General features: G+C 44.1%; 1 protein-coding gene across 5 annotated transcripts in view; it reads right to left on the bottom strand.

Moving 5' to 3' along the window:
* The window catches only part of LOC127363499 (uncharacterized), a 146445-nt gene that overhangs the window by 101130 nt on the left and 25388 nt on the right, over positions 1–19927 (bottom strand). The window contains exon 2 of one of the 5 annotated variants that reach the window (XM_051400026.1): positions 13665–13781. The exons of the other annotated variants lie outside the window; for them this stretch is intronic. The gene's annotated coding sequence lies outside the window, so the exon portion shown is untranslated. The remainder of the gene's footprint in view (positions 1–13664; positions 13782–19927) is intronic. 5 annotated transcript variants of the gene reach the window in all.

A 19927-nucleotide genomic window follows, 5' to 3' on the forward strand; every position in this document is an offset into this window, starting at 1 on the left:
CCTGTGTTTCTCCCATAAAAACCACATCTATGGCCGTGGAGAAGCTTACACTGTAATCCTGCATGACGGATTGAGTCTGCCACTGCAGCACTCTCCCTCTCCTTTCCCCTCTCTTTCTTTCCCTCCTCGTTTCTTATAAAAACTTCTGTGGCAGCAGGCGTATGCTCAAGAGTGCGGACACATACATTCGTCAAAGACAACGTAATGTGTGTGTGTGTGCGGGCGCATATTCGTCCGCATAATGCGCCAGCGTGTGTCTATGTGCGCTCTTTGCATTCGTTCCAAAGCCCCTTTCTCCTTAAAAATTGTACAGCAGCCTATAGCTGTGTCTGTTGAAATTTTGCACAGACAGTCAAGAGAGTGAATAAATAGATGTCAGTGGCAGGGAATGGAAAATAGGTTTCCCTTTTTGCAAGTGAAAGAACAGAATGTAAAAGATACCGTCACACAGACTTGCACAGTACAAGAGAATGAATCCCAATGGGAAGTCTCAGTGAAAGCGAGTGCTAGAGAGGTATATAGATGACCTGGATTTTGTATCCGCGCTCCCCTGGCATGGATTACTGCACACTGGTAGAAATGGCCTCTTATAAAGGGCATTTATACGCTCACGGATCACTACTATTAGGACCCCTCTGAGCCTGATTTGCTCCTGTCCTTATCTATCCATCCTCTTGTCACTCCAGCTCTTTGTCTCTTTCCTCCATCCCAGCACATCCACTTTGTATGTTGTTGTGTTTTTTTTTCTCTGTTTCATAATCTCCTTCTCTCTCTCTCTCTCTCTCTCTCTGGGTATTAGGCATTCAAAGATCTTTCTGTGGCATGTGGTAGAAGTTATCACCCCATCTCTCTCCCTCCCTCACTCTATCTCTCTAATCTTCCTTAATCTTCCAGCCCAGAGTGAAGTGAGAATTAGTTTCTCACTCTCCCTCATCAATCTCTTGCACCTCCCCTTCTTCTACTTCCCTCTACCACCTTTTTTCTCCCTGTCTCTCTGTGTCTCTCTCTCTCTCTCTCTACTCTGGATCTTCCTCACCAGCTGCTTTCTTAATCCTCCTTCTTACTCAGTTTGGCTCCCCTCTTCTCCCTCATCTCTCCTCTCATTCTGCTTCATGTCATCAACAAAACTGCAGAGGTCATTTCTGCCTTGCCCTCATGTCTCTCTCTCCCTCGCCTTCTCTTTCCATTTCCACCTCTCGCACACTGATTTTATTTCTCACTCTCTCTTCAAAAGGCTCTTGGGAGTTTTGCATTCAACCCCGCCTGTTAACCCTGAGCCGTGTCCTTACCTGCTCGCCGTCCACTGCGGGCACAAACTCTGAAGGAAAGCAGATGCTAACACCCGCTATCCGACAAAACACTTGAAGAATTCAGGAAGCAGAGAATCACTTGTAGTTAAGGTCAGATTCAATTCAGCATGAAGCCCTCCAAAATTGTGCAATTGAAAAGCGCACGCTTATTACACGTTGGAATGCGTCCCATTTTTCAAAATTAGATTTTCATTTTTAACCTTTTCTGCTCCTGCGTTTTGATGAGTTTTTTCTGATTGTACTCGATTGCACTCAGACTCCCTTCTCTACCCTTCAGAGCACGGAAAGCACTTATCACAACCATCAACAGAAGCAACAGTGTTGGCAGGCTACAGCACCACAGAGACAAATTAATAAACTGCAAAGTTAGAGGCCAGGAGTGGAAACTATCCCCTTCAGCATGTCATCTCACAAACCCAAAAATATATCTTTTCACTACAACTTCTTCTTCTCAATGTCCAACGCATCCAATGTATGATTAGAAATACAGTATGTACAATTTTGTCTTCTAATTTTCCACCAGGCTCTGTGTCAGAGCTGTGTGGGGGGAAACACTCATTTTGTCCAATGCGCACCTGATATTATTTTCAACCTCAAACCCCGGGTGCAACATTTCACATAAAAGCACAGGCTGAGCTCAGGAGAAGCTCAGCAACAAATGCAATGCATGAGCAACCACCAGTATAATTAGGTGCACTTTTAAAAATCTAAATATGTTCCCTTTTTCCTCCAAGTTGTGCCAATAAAAGTCATTTGTGACTCTAAAAAGACTCTTCCACTTAATTAGTGAAACACCTTGGCCACAAGTGCTACACAGGGAAAATAACATCCCTGTGCACTAAACGCTTCTCGTGTTGGATTGTCTCTACAGCGCTGCATCATTTTGACTTCCAGATCTCACTAATAAGTACAGTGTAACATTAAACAAGAAAAAGGGAAATATTCTGCGTGCTACATGGTGGACTAAGTTTATAAACTAAGTTTCAAAGTAGCGCCACGCACTCTCACTTTGAATCACACTTTGATTGGACTCGTGTACATAAGCCAGTGAGCCACATGAGAGTACACTCATTTACATTTTAGAGTCCCAGTAGATGGAGGGCGACAAATGAATATTAATTCCACTATTTCTCATTATCAGGGCGGCATAATCATGATGAATGTTATCCCTCGTCGAGTGAGCCTTCAGGATAAAAAAAAACCAAAAGCCCTTCAGGTTGGAAATACTGAACATCGAGAAATTAGTTTAAGTAGACAAAAGAAAGCAAGGCTGGAGAAAAAAACTGCTTTCCAGTCCTGACCTTAACACGCCGTTGAAATAACATTCATTGTGAGCAACTGCATTTTAATCTTAAATAAGGTTGAGTCCATTGCCATGCTAGCTTCTCTGTGAAGCTATACTTAGGCACATTTGTTTTTGCTCACTATTGATGATGTTAAAATGGTGATGTAATGTGATATAATGTTCTCCCTCTTGTTTTAGTGTGTAAGCAAGCTAATTAGCACTAAATTCAAAGTAGAGCTAAGGCTGGATATTTGGTTATAAACCAAAGTACTGGACTTTTCAAATATTGACTTGATGACTGCAAAAGTCAGAGGATCACCAACATTACTGTAGTTCATCCTGTGTGGGTCATGAACGTAATAACCAAATTTCATGAAAGTCCATCCAACAGTTGTTGAGATATTTCATTAGAAACCAGAAATGTCAACCTAGTGCCATGCTGCCAAAAACACAATATGTACAGTGAGGTTACAGCTATAGCAAAACAGACTCCTTTTCTGTTTGTATATGTGTGTGTGTGTATATATGTGTGTGTGTGTGTGTGTGTGTGTGTGTGTGTATATATATATATATATATATATATATATATGTGTGTGTGTGTGTGTGTATAGTAATAATCTTTGTAGCATATTCCAATCTCCTCACAACAATAGCACATGTTCCTCTACCTCAGACAAATATTCCAAATCCGGTTTGTGTTATAAATTGTCCTCAGAGACCTCAATACTTGATGCCAGGACTAGCTGCTAGCCAAAACATATCTCTCTCTGTCCCTGTGCACTTTGTAAAGAACATGCTTCATGTTGAAGAGAAACCTTGAGCAAAGCCAAGAAACACATGAGAGAGAGGGAGACATTAAGAGTAAGATAAAAGCAACAAAAGGCATTAATGCAGAGAGCAAAGGATGGTAGCGGTTTAAAAAAAAAAAGAAGATTAGCGAAAGTGGAATAAACAGATAAGGAGAGCGTGCACGTGATGAGAAGCAACAAAGTTAAAAAGATAGAGGGATAGGGGAGAGATTGGCAATTGTTAATCCCAACTCCTCCTCCTCCTCCTCTTTTCTGCCCTTTTCCGGGGGAAAAGAAAGGAGAAACAGGAGGAAATGAGACGAGTTAAGGAGAGGGAAAGATGGATGGGAGATGAGAATCTAAAATGGATAAGGGCTGATTACGGCGTAGATGAATGCTGGGTCAGGTTGTTGCCTTAATCAGAAGTGGATTTGCCGGCTCCAAGGCATGTATTAATACAGTACAGCCTGAGCAGTTGGGTTAAGCCACGGATGGTTGGCGCTGCTGAAACGGGAAGGGAGCTGGGTGCTAGTCATTAGAATGCATGCAACAAAGCATGAGAAATCACATTAATCGCGGGGAATGCTAATGACAGTGATTGGCGTAATCACAGCAACACGGGTGGAAGGGGTGAGACAACAGGAGGTCAGCCATTTCTCTAGTTATTATTCTTTCATATTATTCCACCCCTGCTGATGTGGCTCCTCGAAAAATAACGACACTTTGTCTCACATCCTACCGCTGCTGATGGAAGTTACGCCACAAGCCCATTAATCCTGATGATTGGCAAATATTTGTGCTCTTACATTCTAAATTTAACAACTTTTTGAAGTCAACTGACGGCATCATGACTCAACACCAAGACATCCCACGTCATTGCTTCTTCCCAGCTGGTATCATTGTTTATGTAAAGGCTGGACTGCAAACAGGCTTTTCTGTGCATGTTTGTGTGTGTAGGCGTGAACCGCGTACACGATTGCTAACAGCTACTGCAATAACAAATGGACTGCAAGTTGCATTCCCGGCGGTATGGTGGAGCCATATCCACAATCAAAGCAATTAACCTGTATACGTCTGCTGGGATCTCCAGCTGTGGGGGAGACTGAGTTTAACACTGTAACCTACCAAAGTCTAACTGGTAGAGGGCATCTGTTCAACAAATCAGCAGAGCTACAGTATGTAATCACGTTTCACACCACGCTAATCACTTCAGCCTAATTTATCACTGCTATGAAAACAATCTTATGCGCTATTAGGAAAGAGCAGACGAGGAGGAGGAGAGACAGAGGGAGGAGGAAGCAAAGCTATGATAGGGGAGACAGTGAGAAGAAAAGTGGGAAAATAGAGAAAGCAAACATTGTGAACATGTCCAAAAGGGCTCTGATTTGTCTAAAGCTCACTAATTCAATCTTGGAAATCCGATGGAGTGACTGAGCCGTCCCCTTGCCCTCCTCCCTCCTTCTCCTTCTCCTTCTCCCCACCCAGGCCTCATCTTCACCATTTGAGAGCAGAGCTCTCAAAGTCCCTAATCCGGCTTCTGATAGCAACACCCTGCAAGGAGGGAGACATCAACACCATACAGGGGTGGGGAGCGAGCAAGATGAGTGGCGGAAGATGGAAGGCTGTAAAGCAGAGGAGAAGGCAGGCAGATAGAGAGAAGAGGGGTGAGGGAGAATAACAGTGGATTGTGTGGCAATTGAACTCAGTCTGTTGGTCGCATCAAATTCCTCTTTAATTAAAAGTCTAAATCCTCCTCACTTTAAAGCTCCTACTTTATAATTAACACTCTGATCTCGCCCCCCCTCCCCTCACTCGAAAAGAAAAACAATTAAAAACTTTTGCGATTTTTACTTCAAAACCCATTAATTAAAAATCGCCAATGAACAATGGTGCAATATTGAGGCAGACCCCCACTTTGCTCATTAGCCGCTGGTTAATTGATCCTAACGGCAATGTTTACCAAAGGGACGCTAAAGACGAAAACATTATCATTTTACCTCGCCTAATTGCAGTCTTTAAAGGAGGGGGGCCAAAAGGGAATTTCTGGATGTTTGAGATCATAGGGAAAGTGGATTTCAGAGGATCCTCTGTGGTTTTGTCTCTGAGGAGTGTGCACTCGTTTTATAGCACTTATAAAAGGTTATGGCATATTCAATACTATATACCTAAACAATTTAGCTAGAGAATTAAACATGGTGGCAGGAGACTAGAAGCGGGAGATGCTGTAATTTCTGGTGGTCAGATATCAATGTAGTGGAGTCATACCCACCCTCCACTCAGACCCCAGAGCCTGCCAGACACCACTCATTCATCAAAACTCCATTACCCAAGATCCATCATAACAGCTCCCAACAGAAAAGACCGAATGCTTATATTTTCCAGAAGACCATAAATACACTCACAACTTCCTCAGTATTAACTTTCTTTTGGCCCCCTTTCTCAAAACAATTTCGACTTTTATTTCCTCCTGACTTCGTCTCCCCGCCGCTATCACCTCGGGTCGGGGGACGGCTAATGAAAGGCTGCTCTCAGAGGAACACGGGTGAGACATATCATGGTGTCTCTCAGCCATCTCACCGTGAAGCCAGCTCTAAAAAATTCAGGGCAGCTGCTGCTGTCCCCACCAGAGAACTTCCCTCTGTCATTACGCCACCTCAGGTGCAGGCCGATGCCCCTGTCTGTCTTTTTGCTGGTCTCTTTTTTTCTCCCATTCTTCAGTTCCAGACATTATCGCTACCTTATCAATATTCAACCCCCTACCTCTGGCCTGGTCTCTCCTTTCCAAGTTCGCTTCATCAGAGCCCTTTCTCCTTCCTCTCCTCTTTCTTACAACCTCATTTCCATTTCCTTCTTCCTTCCTCTCCTTCATGTTTTTTTTTTTTTTTTATGTCAGGCAGAGTGTGATTTGACCCTGATTAATAAATCCCTTCTCCCACGATGAAGCGGAAACAAGGTGCAGATGCAAAAATTGATTTTTCCTCAGTTATGTTTTTTTCTGCCTTTTTAATGCCAGAAGAGAGAGAAAGGGCATCGTTGTGTTATTAACATGAGTGATGAAGTCGTTAGCGTGATCCCCAGACCTGTCTCATCGCGTTGTTAGCATGTTTGCGGCGCGCTGTGACAATTTGATTAGCAACTTCGGAGTTGGAGCCATTGCACTGCTAAATCAAGTCTGTCAAAAAGGGCACGGCACAGATTGACTGCCATCTCATTTTCACTCACAAATTCACAGTGATAAAAAGGAGCCATATAACACACAGATCCACACCTGCACAAACACCCTATAGCACCTAATAGCAGTTTAAAATGTTTGTTTGTTGAAAATCCCTTCATCATACATCACCATACACAAAAATATATCTACACAGATTGACCTGCTTTCTTTTAAGGGATGGTTTTACTAGAATTACAAAGAAAAGAAGTCACTGGCCTCTAGTAGTATCTCGTCATATAGATAGCTTTGGTTTTGTGTGCCAAGGTTTTTTTTTTTTTCTGCCTCCACCACAGTACAGAGGAGGTGAATGGAGTCGTGTGTGTGTGGTGCGTGGTATTGAACAATTCAACAGAATCTCCTCTAACAGGAAATGTGACCTTGTTTATCTCAATAATACACAGGCCTCACTGTGAACATTTTTTATTTGGACCTCTTTCAATAGAATAAAGAGTTCCTACTTAAATAGATGACAGTTATGTGTGTGGATTATCCAGGCCCCATCACACTGGCATCTAAAATGGCAAAAATTCACACCAAAACCAGCTATTGTCAATGGATTTGCTCATAGAGGCTAAGTAAATGTAGCAGAAAGTCTTCACATGGCGTTCAATGTGGGAAAACCTTGATACATGAAGGGCACCGTTGACTAATGGCAGGCTGTTTCGACAGCGCTGACTTTGGGAAAGGAGAACTGGAAAGTTGAAAATGAAGGAAGCTCATTAGCTGTGTTGTATCATCCACTTTTATTAATCCCTCTGTGTCAGAATTTCACAATTATGAGATGGGAGCAGTGGTGTTAGTGCAGGGTATATGCAGGTATGCGGAGTATACCCACTTATTTTTCAGTCAGCGTGGCGTATACCCACTTCTGAATCCTCTGATGCGCAGTAGTGTTATGCAAGCTGAATTATTCTCCCTTATTATGGCGGCGGATGGAGGAAAGAATAAGGAATACTTTACTCAAAATGCATAATTATTTTGTTGCCTCACCTGTCTGTCGTCTGTGGCTAATGTTAATTTTAAAGTAGTGAAGTTGTCCCATTTTTAGGTCAACTAAATATGCAAGAATAGTCTTACATGTTTCTGTTTATAACGCTGCTGAACAGGCCACTTCATTAAAGAGTATACACACTTGAAAAAAACACAGGGGTGTCAATGGCATAAGTGTTTTAATAAACCTTTGTGAGCTTAGCGCCCATTAGCGATCAAGCTAATGGGGTACATCAGCTTGGTGAGTAGTGCTAGCAGGTTTCTGGCTTGTTGGTGTGTAGCAGTTAGCTTGCCAGCTACAATACTTAGCTACTTCACTACATCACCAAGCCTCCAGCACCACATATTTGACTAGCAAGCATGGGTGAATTTACTGGATCACACACACACACACACACACACACACACACACACAAAGAAGAAAGTTAAATACATAAAGATTCCACGAAAAAATGTTCTCCTATTCCCTCTCATTTGTTTCCTTGTTAATGAAACCCAGAACACTTTCAGACAAAACTGGCACAGATCTTTTCCTAACGTACTCTTGTAGAATCCCCATCCTGATCTGAGGAATATATTCAAATATAAATTAACTAGTTTGAAAAAGAATCAAAAACAACAAAAGCAAAGGTTAATAATTCATTTTTGGCATTTCAGTGCTGTGGGCACCATAAATGAAATTCCAGTCACCTCCATTTTACTGGAATAGAAGCAGAAAACTTGAATTATGTCAAAACCTGTACACATAAAATAAAAATGACCTACAAGACAAAATGAGAAAATATTTGGGTTTTTTTTCCCTTTAAAATCGAACCATATTTCCTCCTCCGTGCTTATATTTCCCTCTCCATGCTTCCCTCTGCTCTCTTGGCAGTCCCTTCTCTGCTTTATCACCCTCATTTTTCCCTTCTTCCCCTCTCAAACAGAATGTTGTCAATTATTTATTCACCTCTCCACTCAATAAAAATGTCCTAATTGTCCACGCTTCTCTCTCGCGCCTTGTCACGCTCCTTCCAGAGCACTCTGGGACTCTGCCTTTCTCACTTTCCACTTCACCTCATGTCTCTCTGTTTTCTTCTTTTTTCCTTCTCGGTCTCTCTTCCTCTATGCATCTACGCTCCCTCGCTCACAGTATGCATCCCCCAGCTTCTATTTTCCTCTATTTCTTTTTCCAGCTTCTCTGTTGTCATCTTTCTTCTTTTCTACCTCGCCATCTCTCCCACCCCGTCCATTTTTTTTAGTCCAACTCTCCCACCCACCTCCAGAACATAAGACTGGCTGCCAGCGGCGTTTTTCATTCAATTACGGCACGAGAGTTGCTGTTATTGTTACCAGTAATAATGAAGCCCCTACGTCTAGCTTGCTGCCAGGCTGTCACAGTCACGATCATCAATAGGCGCCATCCCTCATCTCCATCTCCGGCAATCACCGGCCTTATTACTATCATCTGAGAGCAGAGGAGGGCACACACGCACTAAGAGGCACACACACACACGCATACAGGCAGCGGTGTGTGTGTGTGTGTGTGTGTGCAGAAAGAATGAGACAAGTAGGGGGTGGATGGATGGATGGAGAGCCTGAGGAGAAGAGAGTGAGAGAAATGGAATTGGAAGACAGTGGAGGGAAGTGACAGAGGAGATTTGTGTGTGCCCAAGTATGTGTGTGTGTGTGTGTGTGTGTGTGTGTGTGTGTGTGTTTGTGTGTTAGCGGATGCTGGATGGGAATGTGTTTGGCTGGTTGCTAGGTGGGTGTGCGAGTGAGTGAGTGTGTGTGTGTGTGTGTGTGTGTGTGTGTGTGGGTGACAAAGAGAGACAAAGCTAGGGGGAGTGATGAGATTATTATGCGTGTGAGTGTGATATGTGCATACACAGCGTCTGCGTGTGTGGGTGGATGTGTGTGTGTGTGTGTGTGTGTGTGTGTGTGTGTGTGTGTGTGTGCGTATGTGTGGTAAAGGATGCTGGAGTGGCAGGCAGGGAGAGATGTTGAGTGTGTACCAGGAGAGTGAAGGCCCCTCCAGGCTGTTGGTGCATTCTGAATCCAGGACGCACGCTGACATGAACGTAATTGGTGGAAACTAGCTCGGGTTGTGGTTCCGTGGAAATGGAGACATAGTAGTCCTCTTACTCTCTTGTCTCTCTTACTTTGTCTCTCTTTATCTCTCTCTGTCCCACCCGCCTCCATCCACTTTCTGGCTCCTTCTCCTCTTCTACCTTCCCGTTTTCTAGTCTTGTTGATTTTGCTTCAAGTATTGCCGAATCTACTCATGTGTAAGACAAAATTATAGTACTTTGCACTTCTGTTCGCATTCACAGACCCACCTCCTCTCACTTTTCCCCCCGCCCCTACCTTCCTCTCTTTTCTATTTGCGTAGCCCCACAATGGGTAAATGTGAATTTTCTCGTACCTTTCAGTTAACCTTGGCTCACTCTGTATACTCTCCTACTTCTACTGGTTAAACTCAGCTCATGCAGTCTTGACCGTTCTCTTTGTTATGTTCTAAAACTAATTACTGGCTAAATGTGTGGCGGCCTCTCCATCTGCAATTCACACCTCTCCCCTCATGACCTTCTTGGGGCCAAACAACACCATTAAGGGTCACAAAATTTTGGAGACAAAAAAAGAATCGAAAGTTGAAATGCTTGAAGAATACTGAAAGGTTCCTGACCTTCGCATGATAAGGTTATATCTACTTTTCCTTGTCAGATTCAGTGCTATAATAAAAAAATGGTTGTAAAATGGGTTCCATGTCAGACTGCTTCACTAAATGTCAGCATGCTTTACCATCACATACAAGTCAGGATAAAGCCAAAATCTGTACTTTTCTTATTATTCTAACATCTCTACTCCGCTGTCTGGTTCCTTCAAAATAATGAAAGAAGAAGAAAAAAAACAAGGGATGAATTGCCAGTGCTTTTTTTCCAGAAAATAACTCTAGTAAGCACCCAGTTGGTTTCCTAACTGTGGGTAATAAGACAGCTCCATTGCTCACGCAGAAAGGTGTTGAGTTTTTTCACTCCCCACCCGTCACTCATGATAAATAGCCATGAACTGAGCTGAACTATGGCGGTCTCGCAGGCCCCAAACTCTAAACATTTCCGCACCGGCACAACAACTTCCACCGAGGGGTAGCCGTACTGTAGCCGAACTTCACCAACCTCTTTACCAGAGCTTGGTTGAGAGAGCAGAGAGTGCAAGGGTTAATCCCCTTGCTAAACTGTGCACTGTTACTTCTACATTCAATTACCTCTGGTTAATACGCCCGCTCAACCTTCCCTGTCAGTGCGGGAGAGAAGCCATTTCCCTCTTAATTCTCTTCGTAGGAGTGTGCCAGGTAGAAAATGCTCGACGCATTTCTGAGACTAGTGAGGCAATAGAAAATTATTTCGTTTCATAAACATGTTACGCACAGCGGATTCACGCTGATTGGTGTCAAGCTGATTGATGGAGTGGGAGGGCAAGTTAATATATGAAGCCACAAGGAGGCAAGCTGTGAAGTGCACAAGTTGCATGAAGAACTGCAGCATGAGGGTGTTTGCCATTCGAATGTTATGCTCCTGTGGGTGTGCACACGCATACACAAGCTGCTTAAACTGAATGCCCCTCTTTACAACAGTGCACACATACATTTTCACCGGAGTACAAATGACTCAGAGCGTATACTATGTCTTCTCACCCAAATATAATCGCACACACACACAACACTATGTCTCCCTCCACCACCACTGTGTGTTTGTGGGCTGTGTCTCTGGGAAAAGTGATAGGTCGCTGTCTAAGCTGGAATGAGCCCAGAGTTATAAATACACACTGGGAAATATATCCCTGAAATAAAGCGCCAATACTGAAGCAAGTGAAACTCTGCAACACTTCCATTTATTGCTAATCTTCCTTTCACTGTTTATGGTGCCAGGCATGGCAACTCAAAACCCTCTTTAAAGTCATTTACTTGTTGGAAATAACTCAATGGCTGCCAGGGAAGGATAACAGAGGCTGTCTGCTGTGTGACCGAATGACCTATCAATGCATTCTGATTTTAAATGACACAATCTAGGGTGATGACAGCAGCTTCTGACCCTTTATTATTTATCCCAGGGCGTTTGTGCTGAGTGTGCATGGCCTTTTTTAGTAATACCCTGCTTCGCATTCATACAATTCCATACATTCATGCCTTAGAGCTGCCCAGTACATCCACAGACATCCACTGTTGGCCACTCAGCAGCTTCACTGGAGCATTACTCATTCACTCTCCCCTCTTTGCTGCCTCACCACCAGCCTTTCATTCACTACAGATTTCTCTATTTCAAAAATCATCTTGTTCACATTCAGAACTTGGGAGGCGGTCATACATCAAGCGGCGGCAGTGGCTTATTGGGCCGATTGCGCATTGCGGCGTCGCAGAGTCACAGTGCATCACGGCGGCAGTTCCGTTAATTGGAAAAGTGTCTTCTATTCGGGGGGCATGATTAAAATGTGGTGTGCTGTGTTTTTGCGATAAAGACTCAGGGAGATGAAGAGATACGAGGACAACGCGCTCAGAGGAAGGAGAAGAGAGGAGTGGCCCCGGGGACCGGCATGCTGGGTTGCAATCCAACGCCCGCGGAGGGTCACCGGCAGGAGGCGGAGCATCATCCGGCTGTATGAAAGTGGACTAAAAGCCTGTGTTTTCCCTCTGTGGGCTTGTGAGTAACTGAGCACTAAAAGGAGTTTAACAAAGCCACCAGTCTGGTTTCTAAGAGTCCGAGGGAAAGAGTCCTTAATGGCAAGAGGTGTTTATAGATTTAACCTATAGTTACAGGGATGGCATTTCCAACTGTAGAGGAGCAAATGCTCTGACACAATAATAACCCGTTTCACAGCAGTGAGGATATAAAAAAGAAAATCTCAGTTTCCCCTCTGAGATCCTTCACTGCCTCTCCTCCACACTGCTGCTCACTGGCTGATGAATATTTATACTGTTCACACTTTAACACAGCCTGATCTCAGCTCTGCCATTTTACACTGCTGGTGATACTCTACATATGAATGTGAGAATAAAGTTGCAGAGTTGGGGACATTGTGTCTCTAATGGGAAAACGTGCATGTGTGTTTTTATACTCTCTCTGCTTCTTCTTGTCCCCGATTCCACGGTTTGATCGTGTGACAGGCCCTGGGGTGTACAGAGCCAGCGTGGAAACAGGCTTGGCTGACTGCTCTGGCTAGGCTCCCTTTTCCATAACTCCAGGGGGCCTTTGCTTTTGCTCCCATGCCGCTCATTGCACCTCAAGGTGGGCTTTACCCCTGGATAGTTATCCATCCGTGCTCCAGAGCCCTCGGCTCCCCCGTGGCAGCGTTGGCTGCATACGACGGCCAAGCCCGGGCTGCTTTTGGGAGGGAAGATGCAGAGCCGAGCTGGAGGTCCTCCTCTTGGGGGCTCTGCGGGAGCTGAACTGGAGCCAGGTGGTGTGGATAGATCACTGGTAACCACAGGGTTGGTTGGAGACACACGGGCTGCAGTCTGAACACAGCCAGACTCCCCTGCATGTCTTCCGCATCTTCAGCTCCTTGCAATCAGCTGCACACCTCAGCAGCCATTGTCAAAATAAAAATGGGTTCCATTTTCACTGCTACTTTGTTCAGGAGCGCTGAGCTGAACAGAAGAGGTAGAGTAATTATAGGAGCCAGAATGAACACTCTGATTGCAAAATAATGTTTCAGGGAAGGATTTTATAGCAATAAGACACAGCAGGGGAAAGAATGGTGGAGGGGGAACATTTTTGTCAAAAAAAGAAACAAATCCATTGATTTTGTGTTCTTTTTACCCATAAACGTTGTCTATGTAATTAAACACAGCCCATTTCTGGAACTATGAATTTTCATTAGACTGTCTTTTTGCTCTTTTCTTTCTGTGTATGTGTCCATTTATCGGTACAATGGTGTGAACTCCACTCCAACCTCTCTCTCTCTTCCACTGAAACAACACGGGCCCAGCTGGTTTCAGAACATCGGTGGAAAAAGCTAAAAAATGTCACTGATCGTCCATTTCTCGTCTACAGGGACGCTAAAAGATCATGTGGTGGCAACAAATCGAAAAGCATCTTCACCTGGTGTGTTGACTTCAACTCCCATGTCCGGAGACGCAAGACGCACGCAGTACCTCGACGCCGCTCTCTGCCAGCCATCGATCTGAGGCTCAGAGACTTGGCCAAAGAGCTATCAACCTTTTAAAGTGTCAGTTTCAGAGGGAAATGGATTGCCACGGTGGGAGGGGAGAGAGCAAAGACAGAGAGGGAGAGTGTAAGATATCCGAGGACAAACAACCGGCGTAATCAAATCACTCCCATCAGAAGCTCATCATTCATGACTAAACAGCTCAGTTCAGTATATTAGTGTGCATGTGAGTGTATATACACTACGTGTTTATATGATCACATTAAGTGTCCTCTCCTGTTTGTTTAGTGTTGTAAGCAATTGTGTGATTTAATTCTGACCTGCCGAGGGACTGCAGATGCAAATTAGCTTTAAGCTACCTCAAAATGCAACATTTACGTTGATTCGTTTCGCCAAATGCGCTTATTTTCTTTCATTCTGACGCTGAGATGAGAAGAGTAGAATGCTTGAAATGTATTCATCCCAAAGGACGTTTCTGAATGTTCACTACCAATCTCATCACTGTGCATTTGGTAGGCTAACGTTACAGAGCTTGTTATGGACTTGTTTAGCCTAGCTTAGCGTAAAGACAGGAGGCAGGCATGAAATAGCCTGACACCTCTAAAACAATGTATTAGTTTCAGTTTCAGCCATATAAATGTAAAAACAGCAATTTCTTGGTTTATGGGTAGGTTGCACTCTAGACTCTATGCCTGCAGGATATGAGAAAAATTGCGATATGCGACATTGTCCAATATTGCGATGACATGATGTCTTGCAATAAATAAACAAATGGTGTAGTGTACATATTAACTATACAGTTCGTATATTTGCCCTGTTGTCTCAGAACCGGGTATAAAAGTAAAGTTTACAAGAGTAAAATCACTGTAGATACTCAATAATATCTCACTGTAAACAAATCTAAAATGTGAGTCAGATAAATCCTGTTCCTGACATTAAAATACTGAGTGGAGTTTATGAAGAATGACGAACACAGTCAATATCAGTCGTTCTTCCTCTGGTGTGACTCACCGTCTGGTAGAGAGAGGAGGGGCTGGTTTGTCTCAGCCAGCAGCAGTTTACATGACTTGGACAAATATTAATATACGTGGCACACTAAGCTAAAGGCAGCTTTTGTATGTAAGGTTTAAACATAGTGTAAGTGGATGAGAGAAGGCGGAGCAATTTCAGACATCGCTTTCTACACGTTTACATGCTTATGCTTGTTGAACAGCTGTACTGATAAAGCGTTTTACTCACGAAGGTTTTATCGTACTTACACACAGTAACGTTCAGGAAGTGTGTTGCCTAGTGTTTATTGTGTATGCTCACATCCCGATGGCAAAGATCGGATTTATCAGTCAGCCCAATAAATGCTAGGCTAAACTCACCCTAGCTCCAGCTCCTCCTTACGCCATATGATTCAGACTGTAATGATGAGCAAAGTTGTTCACTCTTTCAACACAAATGTAAAAAGAATGCATCGTCCCTTATGAAAAAAAAAATTCTGTAGTTTTCAACCAAAATGTAGATCTATTTCAGTTTAGAAAAAAAACAGAGTATGTGCTTACATTAAAATGAATATAAAATACATTGAGGTTTGTGCTGAGAAGCTCAGTCTGAAGGATCACTTTATAATACAGGCATATCACACACACACACACACACACACACACACACACACGATCAGAAACATAAAAGTGCAGCAGTTTTAAAAGAAGCAGAGAGTGAAGCATATGTTGTTTTTTTTTATCGACCCAGAACCCCAACCCGCTTTTTCTCAACTCTCCCTATACTTGATTAAACGCCTCAAGCAATCTTTAGGGTAAAAAGTTACTTTAGCCAGTAGATATCCAAACGCAATTAAGCGAAAAAATTGTTTTCATCTCAAAGCCGTGCTTTTTTCCCCAAACACTAGAACCAGCTCAGAAGTGAAATGTAAAAGCACAGAACAACACACTACAGTACCAGAGCTCCGCTGTACTGTAGCTCACGGGAGGCATACGACCTCATGCAGGTGGATGTGGGCGTTTGACAGCTGACATTAATATGCTGTTTCCGCTTTTTATTAACCGCTGATAAGCTTTAGGGGAATTAACAGACATGAAAGTATATCCAACAACAGCCATCAGCACATGCTGTTTAAAGTATAGCTGAGCAAATGTAAGAGAATAGACAGCATTCTTTGTTTCTGCCGCTGCATGCGCACATGTACACACCCGTGCATGTGTGTGGGTGTGAACACCATGCCTATATTAAAGAAGTTAGTTTGGAGCTTTTTGCTGTGTATCTATGAACTGTTAACCCATATGCTGAAAACTTGAATAATTCAAAAAGCCTGAGCGGGCTTGCTGCCTATATGGTGCTACATGTATCCATTCTTTTATGTACACAAGCGCAGCCTCAAGACCTCTCCTTCTGTTCCATTTAAATTTTGCTCTTTCTAGCATAGACTACAAGATTCAGCACAACAACAAAAGTCCACCAAGATTTACCAAGTTTTAGGATGGAGAGAAAGGAGGTGGTGGGAGACAAGGACACAGATACACTTCCTCTTAGTGGAGGGGTCAAAGCTTAGCAAGCACCAGTCACATTTTGCATTCATTTCCATAAAGAAGTTGAGAGGGTGTGTAATAGGTAACGTTCACACACTGTGGATTTGGCAATTATTGTGATGAGAGAAATGCTGGCACGGAGAGGAATAAACTTTATAAAGTGGAGTGTCATAAACAAGGTTGTTCAGCTAATGGAAGAGTGTATTAAGGAAGGGCCGCGCGTTAAGGCAGCGCTTCTGTCGAGCTTTTTCTAAAGGTGGAGTTGTGGCATTATGGTGAAGAGAAAAGACCCGCTGGCCATGGGAACCAGAAAGGAGCTGACAAACACCCACACATGCGCGCACACACACACACACACACACACACACACACACACACACACAAAGCAGCAGCAGCATCAATCTTGCCTCTCAAACACAGGCTCGTACACAAACTCACACACGGCCACAAGCAATGAGGTCTGTGCTGCATGAACACACACACTATATATCTCTAGAGGTAAGACAGAAATCCAAAGACCTGACAAGACAAGTCAAAGGGATCCAACGCCTTGAGGCAGCAAAGAAGAGGAGGATGAGGAGAGGGAGCAGAGGAGGGAGGATGAAGGGAGGAGAAGTATTCATGGGGGATAGAGAGAGTGACACCGGACGAGATGAAAAGAGAAGGGGAGGCGGAAATTGGCGAAAGCGGGCGGAGAAAGAGAAGGCGGTGTGGGAGGAGAGATGCGAAATAATGGGAGAGGAGAGAAAGCGAACGGAGAGTTGGAGGTATGAGGAATGAGCAAAGTGTAGGAGGAGTGGGAAAGACACGAGCACAAAGTGTAAAAAAGGAGAAAGCGAGGCTGCATTTGGAGGTACTAAGTGAGTCTGAGGAGAAAGAGAGACGTGTTCTGTGTGCGCCCCGGATGAGAGCGAAAGAGACAAGGAGATAAACTGTCAAGAGGAGCCAGTGAATCCAGAGCGACAGAGAGGGAGCATGTATGCATTTAGATGTTATTCTCGCATGTACGTAAGGCCCGAGCGGGGCTAAAATATCCGGCGAGAGATGTCTGAAAGAGGGAGAGCGAGGCAAAAAGGGACAAAGTGAGTGAGAGAGAGATGGTGGCGGTGATTCGTTGATGCTATCTGGGCACAGGGAGATGTGTGTGACACAATCTCAAATTGGAAATCGCTGTTTCAATCTCGCCTCACTCTGTGGCTACCCGCTCCACTGATAACAAGAGCAGCCTAATTCTATTAAAAATATCCCGTGAGTGCAGTGGTGGCTGAGACGAAGACAACGAGAGAGAGAGAGACAGAGAGAGGGGAGGGAGGGAGGAGGAGGAGGAGGAGGGCGAGTTACGGTAGGAGGCCAATCGAGGGAGAGAGAAAGAGAGAAGGGTGAGTGACTGGCGAGACAAACCCGAAAGACAACAGTGAGCCTTAAAGCGCTTGCACAGAGAGAAAGTTTCGCCTGTCTTCTACCGTATCTCTTTAGCCCATCTGCCCATCATCTCTCCCAACCTCTCCATCTCAGCAAATCAGCCTCCTCCATCTATCTAACTACCCATCTGTCTATTTATCGCCCTATCCATCTGCCAGCTCTTATCACTCCCCACAGGTGACTGTTCTCATTTAGGACAGCTCTCTCTGCCCTGCTCGTTCATTTTTTTTTTCCTTTTGACTCTTCAAATCCATTTGCTCTGCTCGTTCTCCTGCGCCAAGTCAGCTAACCTCGCGTCGGAAAGCCTGCCTGACAGCCGGTTGCTCTTTCATCTCGCTCTCCCAACTCCTTGGCCAACTGTAGTGCTCTGAAAAGTACTTTGTTTTCCAGGTTTCGACTGAAGAAAGAATTAAGTGGCCGGCTAATCACTAATCGGCCCTTCACAGAGGGCTCTAAAGAAATGGGTCCTGGTTTAACTTGTCCTCAGCCAAATAAGACTTTTTAAAAAAGTCTTTGCTTCTATTACAGTTGGCCAGCCGAGACTGTCAATGGGACAACGGATTTGATGGAGATGAGAAAAAACTAGACACTGTGGAGGGCCAGCCAAAGAGCACTCCGGGACAGTATCATCTTGCTTCGGCCGGCTCAAAACATCATCATTTTTGCTATTATTTCTTAGGCTGTGGAGACAAAGTGAAAAAGAAAGCGAGAGAGAGAGAGTGTCAAGAGCAAAGTGTGTACATGGGGTCGGTCTGTAATAAAAAAGTAAACAGCTATGACTCCAGCAGCCAGGCAATGAAGTGTCAGGCTAATGAATTAATCAGACAGTCATTAGTTTATATCTGCTGAGGTCCGAGCCAGCTCCTTTTTCTCCCCTTCTCTCTTCCTTTACAGACAGAGAAAACGGAGCACACAGAGAGTGAATGCTCATTCAGCTGTGAAAGAGACTGTGTGTGTGTGTGTGTGTGTGTGTGTGTGTGTGTGTGTGTGTGTGTGTGTGTGTTCACCCGCTGACTGCATGCCTTTATGCTGCACTACGGACGCTAGCGTGCATGTGTGGGTGCGTGCATGCACCCATTACGCTTTGTAGCTTCTGCTGATGATCGCCTGTCATACCAATAAACTCAATCTGAGGCCCTAAATGTGAAAAGAGGAAGGGGAGGGGGATGGGGGGGAAGGGAGACGGGGTGATGGAGAGAGCACAAAGTCAAAGAAGGAAGAAGGGGGAGGGAGGAGGATGGGGAAGAGACAGACAGAGAGAGGGAGAGAATTAGGTGGACAGTTGGGAGACAGTCAAAGCTGAAAGATAAGATACTTGGATTAGCGAGGAGAGAGCCAGAGAGTGAGAGATGAAGAGGTTGAGATACGGAGAAGGGCAGTTGTGTAATCTTGGGCTTTAAAATGAGTTGGCTACTGCTGTGGTCAGAGGAGGAGCTCTAAATTGAGATTATAACAGAGGGATTGTGGGAGAAATAGACAGTGATACGGAGACTCTAATAATGACAAAGATAAAGGGGTCTGCGAGCCGCGGATCAAGATGATAGCTGTTTACGAATCTGCACGCCGGCTGATACTTAATCCCCCTTCAAATATCACTTCATTTAGCTCAAGCGGAACAAACCATACACAAGACACAAACTCATAGAAATGCATAAATAAAAACTCTGTGTTTGTCTCAGATAAAAGTCCCAGTTTCTGTAGCAGCCTTTGTACAAACTCAGTCTCTGAATTGTAACCTGTAATACGTACCACGGTAAACAACACACACTACACAGACTGTTGCAATGATGTATGCAAATTGAATAGAAATGAGGAAAATAGGCTACAGATCCAAAAATAGCAAAACAAATAAGACGGAATAATGAATTTAAATCGTTGTGGGTCCACCGCCATAGAGACGATTATTTAAACAAGAGAGCAGCCACTTAACACCGCGCATTTGAGGTCTGACCAATAATGGTCGTTTTAACCAGAGCTCTAACAATCAATCAATAGTCTAATAACAATGGATATAGAGTTGGGTAAAGCCATATAAGTGAGTTAATTCAGGTAATATTAGCTGGAGAGAGGATAGCCACCTTTTAAAACTGACTGCTTTAAACATGATCTTTAAGGGTGCTTTAACACCTCACCTGCTTGTTGTGTTCAACCTAACGTTTAGCCGTTTGGTTGGGTTCATTTAGGCTGGTGTGAGGGCTGTCAGTCTCACTTTGCCGGGGGCTAAGCAGCCAGGCTGAGGT

Source organism: Dicentrarchus labrax, unplaced genomic scaffold (genome assembly GCF_905237075.1).
Source record: "Dicentrarchus labrax unplaced genomic scaffold, dlabrax2021, whole genome shotgun sequence".
NCBI lineage: Eukaryota > Metazoa > Chordata > Actinopteri > Moronidae > Dicentrarchus > Dicentrarchus labrax.